Here is a 7,426-nt window from a genome sequence, read left to right as displayed (position 1 = left end):
TATATTTTATTATGTATCCTGGAGTTGTTAGGCTTATCTTCAAATATTTGTGCAAAGCTGCTCGAGAGATGACTGCGCTAGCTTTCAGTAATTTTCAAGTGATAAAATAGTGGTCAGGGTCCTAATTAATAGCACCCACATAATAAATTATCTACTTACTATTGTCTCTGACTGTATAATGTGAGTTTTACCGTTATCCTTATAATGCACCCACTGCTTTAAAGTGCGCTGTTCAGTTTTATTGTCGTCGTCGTGGTAATGGAACGCAAAAGTTCAAATCGCAGGTCCATAGCCCGGCACGCTAACTATTGGGTAACTCCGACCCAAACTTGAAGTATTATTAAACCTTGGACTTAATAAACACTTGGAAGCAATGGCTACGCACACTCAAAGGTTTATTAGCTGCACCTTAATTTTTTCATTAAAGTGTTCGGGTGTTATGTTCTTTGTTTTTTCTCTGTTTTTTATGTAATTGATAATTTGTTTAAAATTAAGCATGAAACTACACAATGAAGTATCTATTCTCTGCCCACTACATGTGTCAAAACCAGGTTTCTAGCGATGTGAGCCCGCAGACATACCTCTGTGCCACTAGGGGCGTTAATTGGGGACGTTTTTTTGTTTGTTTTTGGAATTTCGCACAAAGCTACTCGAGGCCTATCTGTGCTAGCCGTCCCTAATTTAGCAGTGTAAGGCCAGAGGGAAGGCAGCTAGTCATCACCACCCACCGCCAACTCTTGGGCTACTCTTGTACCAACGAATAGTGGGATTGACCGTCACATTATAAAGCCCTTAACGGCTGGGAGGGCGAGCATGTTTGGCGCGACCGGGATGCGAACCCGCGACCTTCAGATTACGAGTCGCACGCCTTAACACGCTTGCCCATGCCGGGCCAATTGGGAAAGTAAAAACCTAAAACTATTTCTCTGTAACAAAAACGATTCACGAATTTCGTTGAAACTCTTAACAGGATTTGATAATCATAGTGCAAAATATTTGCTGAAAGTAAATATATTCAACAGCAAATCATTTTTACGCGTCTTATGAAATAAGGTCGAATAGTTTAAACTGACCAATCTTTGTAGACTTGATGTTTACACGTTTCAACACTTTAGATAAAACTATAAATTCTGTATTCCTGAAGTTATTAAATTCATTTTAATCTGTGGTGATAACTTTGGGACTTTATCGTCGTATACTAAGATGAAAGGGATACAAAATTTTACTTTAAATAATATTTTAACGTGTCGTCACTTTTGTATCTGTTAGTTGATAATTAAAATACGGAGACAACAGTTACGCAAATTATAAAATAACAGGTTTTCAGTATAAGTTAACTTAATCACTAGATGATTTAATCTATTTTCTTTTAATCGTACTCTTCGAGTAAAATATAAATCCATGTCATATAAATATAAGTGTGTACCTTAAATTGGACTAAAAACCACCGCGTTATACGTTTTATAAAATGTTGTTAACAAAACTTGTGTCACACTATAATGAGATTCTTGCTTGTATGATACTGAAAAAACCCTTTTATTACGCGATGTGCAACCCCAACTTCGGAAAAGTTTTACCCTGTGTGCATGTAGATTTGTAATAGGGGTTACGATTTTTCTGTCTTGAACACTTTATTTTTCTCCATTCTCAGGGTGCATGTATTATGCGTCATGAAAACGTAACACGCTGATTTAATGCACTACCACCATATTGTGATGATGAGAAACCCACTTGATGACTTCTTAGGTCATTTTCACGTTAACAAAGAAGTGTCATCTATATAAATATAATAGTGCTGTTTATTGTATGTACATGTAAATACTTTGCAGGGTGTGAATGGATTTTTACCAAAATAATTATGGATGTTTATTAGGTTCATGGGGAAATACACACAAATTTTCAATCTTATATTTTGCAGTTTTCATCAGTACTTTTTGCAGTTTTTTTCCACTGTTTCACCCCTGTTGATGAATCTTCACCAAATTTGGCATGACGGTTTGTTGGGTGCATGAGGAGATGCATGCAAATCTACGATTTTACATTTTGTGTTTTGCTGTTTTTGGTTTTAAACTATATATAATGGAACAACTTTTCATGTCTTAAGATAACCTTTCATTAATCATGAATTTACACAACTTTCGTCCAGGGTACGGGTACCCCAGCTTCTATCTGTAATTTATACTCTCATTATAACTCGTATGTTTCCAGTTTATACTATCATTATAACTCTTGTCTTATAAGGTAAGTGAAATGTTTCCGTTTATGAATTTAATTGAAACATTATTACTATTTGATATGTTATTTCGTTAACTTTGGTTTATTTTACCATTTGTAGTACAATACCAAATGTTACTACAACGTTTGTAAGATCATATATTACGTTAATTAATGTGTGTGGTTTAACACAGTGATTATGAAAATGTGTGATTTCTTTCTATATAATTCTTTGATTTACTTGTTTCTGTCACTTTGGTATGTGTAATTCGATCCATAGTTATGGTAAGATATGTGGCTTTTTTTTTTAGCGTACAGTCGTATGAGTTACTTTACCTATAATATGTACATATAATTATGAAAATTTATGTAAGTTATGCCTGTAATTATGTAATTATGACTTTTACTTGCAGTTGTAACGACATGAAGTACTTTAAATATGACATAAATGGCTACTACTTGCAAAAGCGACAAGGCCCGTCACTTTTATCCAAAGTTATGACGTGTTACTTCTGCCTGTGACTTTGATTGAATGGAGAACTTCTCTTATGATTAGAATAACATGAACAGCAACGACTTGAAATAGTGACTCTTACATATAATTATGATGAGGAAGTAGGTGAATTATATTTTTGTGATTTTGTGGAAATGTATGACTTTTGATCTTCAGCATGATAATATAATTTGCTTCCATTTCTGGTTGTGACAACATGAATTAAGAGCAATGACATGCATGATTTTGCCATAATTATGGCAACATTTTACATTCATCCTATAATTATGACCATGCTGGTAATTTCTACTTGTGTTTATAATATCATGTGTGATAATGTATTAACCCAGGTATGCACAATATACCGAAACCTTGTTTTAGTAACGAAGTAACCCAATGTTTGTTGAAATGTTTCTAGTTTATGCTAATTGGTAACGGGATACTTAATTTTGAAAACTGATCAAAACTCGGATCGTGTTTAAGGAACTTTAAATTCCCAACAGATTAGGGAAGAATGCACGAAACGTTTTCGACTTCACATCTAGAAACATTTTGTACATCTAAGAACATTCAATATGATTAAATTTTCCTGAAACTTTGTATCCGAAACATCTGTAGCGTGTGCTGGGTTTTAGGATTTTTTCTGTACATTTGGTATGATGTACGATTTTTACTCGTGGATGTAACTAACTTATGTACATTTCTTTTGGATTTTTTTTCCCTAGTCTACGTAAACCTAGCTTGAATTTAGCCAATGCATAAGAACCACAAATATATAATAAAATACATTTTACTGTACTAATAATAAAAGAAGGAAAATTGTCCAGAAATAAAAAAATAAATGAGAAAACTTAAAGCAATTAAGAAAACTCGATTAAAAACATTTTTATCATTTTTCTCTTTTAAAAATATTGTGAATGTTGCAATTCATCATGAGATAGAAATATGATTTAAAATTTCAACTAAAATTATGATCAGTAACATATTAGTATTTATTATACATTATTTTTTTTAGTTAATAAGATGATGAAACCGGTAGCAAAAGCATGTCATAATGAAACAATAAACGTGGTTTGAAGACTATGTACTGGGTGTGGTTAGAGTCCATTCGTTGGAGAAGAATCTTTCTTTTTTTATTTCTCTATTTTTGTTTTTTAACTGACTTCCCTAGAACTTGGCCAGACAATAAGTACGTATTAGGAACACCTGTTTTCAAGTTTAAGGCCTTCAAGGTTACATAATTTATGTGGCCTTTGATTAGTTAAGATGATACCGTGTACTACCACATATTATTTGATTACCACGTGCATACGAGTATTTTTTTTTTCTCTTTGCACTTGAAGGGCGAACCTCCCAACATCTTCCAACCGTTATAATTGTTTTATCTTTTGATATTCTAGTTTTTCTTATTGACCTTGAAAAGGATCACGAATGAGATTCGAGAACATTTTGTCATGGGACCCTTCCTTCCCCTCATTTTGTTTCTATAAAAACACATCAGAAGATTCCCTAGTCATCTACTAGCTTTGTATTAAAGCTGAACAGACTGAACAAACACCAAACAGAAAAATGAAGGCTGTTGTGAGTATAAAACCTATCTATCTAAAAATACGGATATGTTTTGCTATGTCTATAAAAATCATTTAGTAACTCAAAAGTTTTAAAGTATATACCGGACTAACTTTAAAATTTTCTTTACGAGCATTGAATTTTTCATGAGTATCTGGATCTTTGTCTTTTCTGATAACTTATGTTTAGCAGGAAAGATTATCATATATGCGATTGTTTTGACTGTGTGAGATCTCCTGTTTTGGGATCATTGTTTTCCTATATAATCGAATACTATTTGCCTTAATGGAGGGTTTAGACACAATAAAATTACGTATGCCAGAAGACTCAAGTAACTGTTAACCACATTGAAATAAACTGTCTTTATTTGTAAATGAAGCAAAAGAAGTTGCAAAAATCTAAACAAATTATTTTACTAAGAAAAATGCATTAGTGGAATAGTTTAACATATGTACCTGAGGTGAAAATCATACGCTTATAAAAAGTAATAACAAAACACTGCTACTTGAAGGAAAGCAGTGCTCTGTGGTGACACAAACACTTTATTTTACATACACAATATTGGTAGACCTAACTTGTATGAATAATTCCTCTAATCTTTCATTTGTTGAAAAATATTTGGTTCTTCAACAGATTGCTGTTCTCTTGTTTGCCTTAATGGCTGTCACTATGGGAGCCATTGTTGCCCCTTACTATGGAGGTGTTTACCCCTACACCACCTACCCTGGAAATTATCGATACACCTATAATACCTACTCCGCTGTCCCTGGTTATTACGGACAATATTATGGCGGTTACCCTTACCGATACTGGTAAAACAGGGTAAGTGTTATTTATCGTGGTCAATCATTCAGAATACCTACCGAGAAGCTGTAAAAATTACTTCAGTTACTTTATCATTACTTATAATGATAAAAAAATGACACAAAGAAAATGGCAAACTTTATTATGTTAGAATTTAAAGATTCCTCTAAAATTTTAAATAAGGCTAAAACAATTTCAGTTTCAAACAAATTAATATAAACTGTTTTATTTACAACATATATCTTGCATTTCTTTAGAATTGTTTTTCACAAATTTGGTTTTCATTTTATTGTATCGACAGAAGAATAACAACAAAGGACTTTTTCATCGTTCTTTCTTCAGGAATTCAGCCTCTTTTGACTGATGGACATTAATTCTTAAGCTCTGTGTCATACGTGTTGTAGTTTCTACTGTACGGCTTCTTTGATTTTGTTGTAAATAAAAGCATTAAAACGAAAGATTATCTGTGTATTAATAATTGACTTTCCTTGAATATTTATATATGTGTTAATATTCACACTATAGTTACGATTTTCACTTACCTTTCTCTAAATGATGTCATTTGATATAAAGTCTCCGCTTGTACAGCGGTAAGTTTACCGATTTAAAACGCTAAAATAAGGGGTTCGATCCCTACGATGAACATAGCAGATAGCCCGATATGGCTTTGTTATAAGAAAGTACAAACGCACAAACAAACTTAATAATGAAAATATCAACTATTTAATCTTTTCCTGAACAAATGAAATCACCTGGTACATAAACTGTTAGATTAGGTTTGATTTGTTTTAAATTTCACGCAAATATACTCGAGAGCTACCTGCGCTAGCCGTCCATAATTTAGCAGTGTAAGACTAGAGAGAAGGCAGCTAGTCATCACCACCCACCATCAACTCTTGGGCTACTCTTCTGCCGATGAATAGTGGGATTGATCGTTACCTTAAAACGTCCCCACGGCTGAAAGACCGAGCATGTTTGGTGTGACAATGATTCGAACGCGCGACCCTCAGATTATGAGATGAGTGCCTTAACTACCTGGCCATGCTAGGACTAAACTATTAGGAATACTTAATTTTTCTCTACCTAAAAATCTCATTCTTTAGGCGAGGAATGGAAGTGGTGACTGGCAAATAAAAGTTACTAAGAGCCCAACTATTTGAGAGAAACCTAAATATTTATGTTCATAGTATATAATACATACACACAATAAATAAACATAATTATATAAATGCGTATAAACTGCTTTATAGATAAAGAAGAACAACCTATAGAAAGGGTTCATTGGAATTAGTAAATGGAAAAATAATTTACTATTTATATGATACATTACCACCATCCTGTATTATACTTGTTTATGTTATGTGTGTGTGTGTGTGTGTGTGTTTTTCTTATAGCAAGTCACGTTAGACTATCTGCTGAGTTTACCAAGGAAATCGAACCCCCTGATTTTAGCGTTGTAAGTCCATAGACTTACCTTTGTACCAGCGGAAAACATTATATTTGTTACTAGATTTTATTTTCGGACGCGGTAAAGAAACAATACTTTTATTATAGAAAGAGCTTCATGCATTGTTATAACGATTTCAATGAATGAAAAACATTTTTTAAACTCTAGAAAGAAAGACTGGTTATTTTGAACAAAACAAATAATCTAATAAAGTTGAAGGGGAAAAAATCGGCCATATTAAGTGCTTTTAACATTATTGTAATATAGTAATACTTTACCAATTCACTTATAAAATAATATTATGTTTTGAACATTTACTCCAACTGTTATCAAGTTAATAAATTTTATAAAATATAAATAATTAATCAACTGATAAAACGTCACTGTTTATCACAAGACTAATCGTATCTTAAACACCACTGTTAATTAATTCGTTCAACATGGAATGTCAGGAATTATTCTATTGAATTTTTGAAGTTATATCTGAATACAATATTATTACCTCAATCGAATGAATCTGATGGACTTCACATTACTTCTTGTAAGCGATGACGTAAAAATAGCTCTTATTTCTTAGAAAGATTGTTAGATTGTTACCGATGCCTTCAAACTCCGCTGATCAAATAATGGTGTCATTATTTTTGTTTAGTTAAAAGGTGAATGTAACTTATTATTAGACATTTTCATGATAATAACTCTTGCTTTTCTAAACGGAGACCACATTAAATGAATGAATCAGTGTAAAAGCATTTTTTTCATTTTCCTAGAATTATCGACTGTATTGTGTTCCAAGGATTTAAATATACTTTGAATTTATACACAACATTTAAGGACTCTTTTTGAATTACGTTTGTTATCAAATTATCCGGAAATCTATTCATTAAAATGATTTTTATTCA

At 32.5% G+C, this 7,426-nt stretch overlaps 1 long non-coding RNA gene across 1 annotated transcript; it reads left to right on the top strand.

Annotated features, from left to right (window-relative positions):
* The first annotated feature begins 4,132 nt into the window (after positions 1-4,132).
* On the top strand, positions 4,133-5,519 carry LOC143231497 (uncharacterized). The gene is made up of 3 exons (XR_013016949.1): positions 4,133-4,288; positions 4,910-5,098; positions 5,382-5,519. It is a non-coding gene; the product is annotated as an uncharacterized LOC143231497 (long non-coding RNA).
* The last annotated feature ends 1,907 nt before the right edge of the window (positions 5,520-7,426 follow it).

This window comes from Tachypleus tridentatus, chromosome 11, assembly GCF_004210375.1.
Source record: "Tachypleus tridentatus isolate NWPU-2018 chromosome 11, ASM421037v1, whole genome shotgun sequence".
In the NCBI taxonomy this organism is placed as follows: domain Eukaryota; kingdom Metazoa; phylum Arthropoda; class Merostomata; order Xiphosura; family Limulidae; genus Tachypleus; species Tachypleus tridentatus.
Note: the sequence above shows the minus strand (reverse complement) of the source record. Positions and strands in the feature narration are given on the sequence as shown.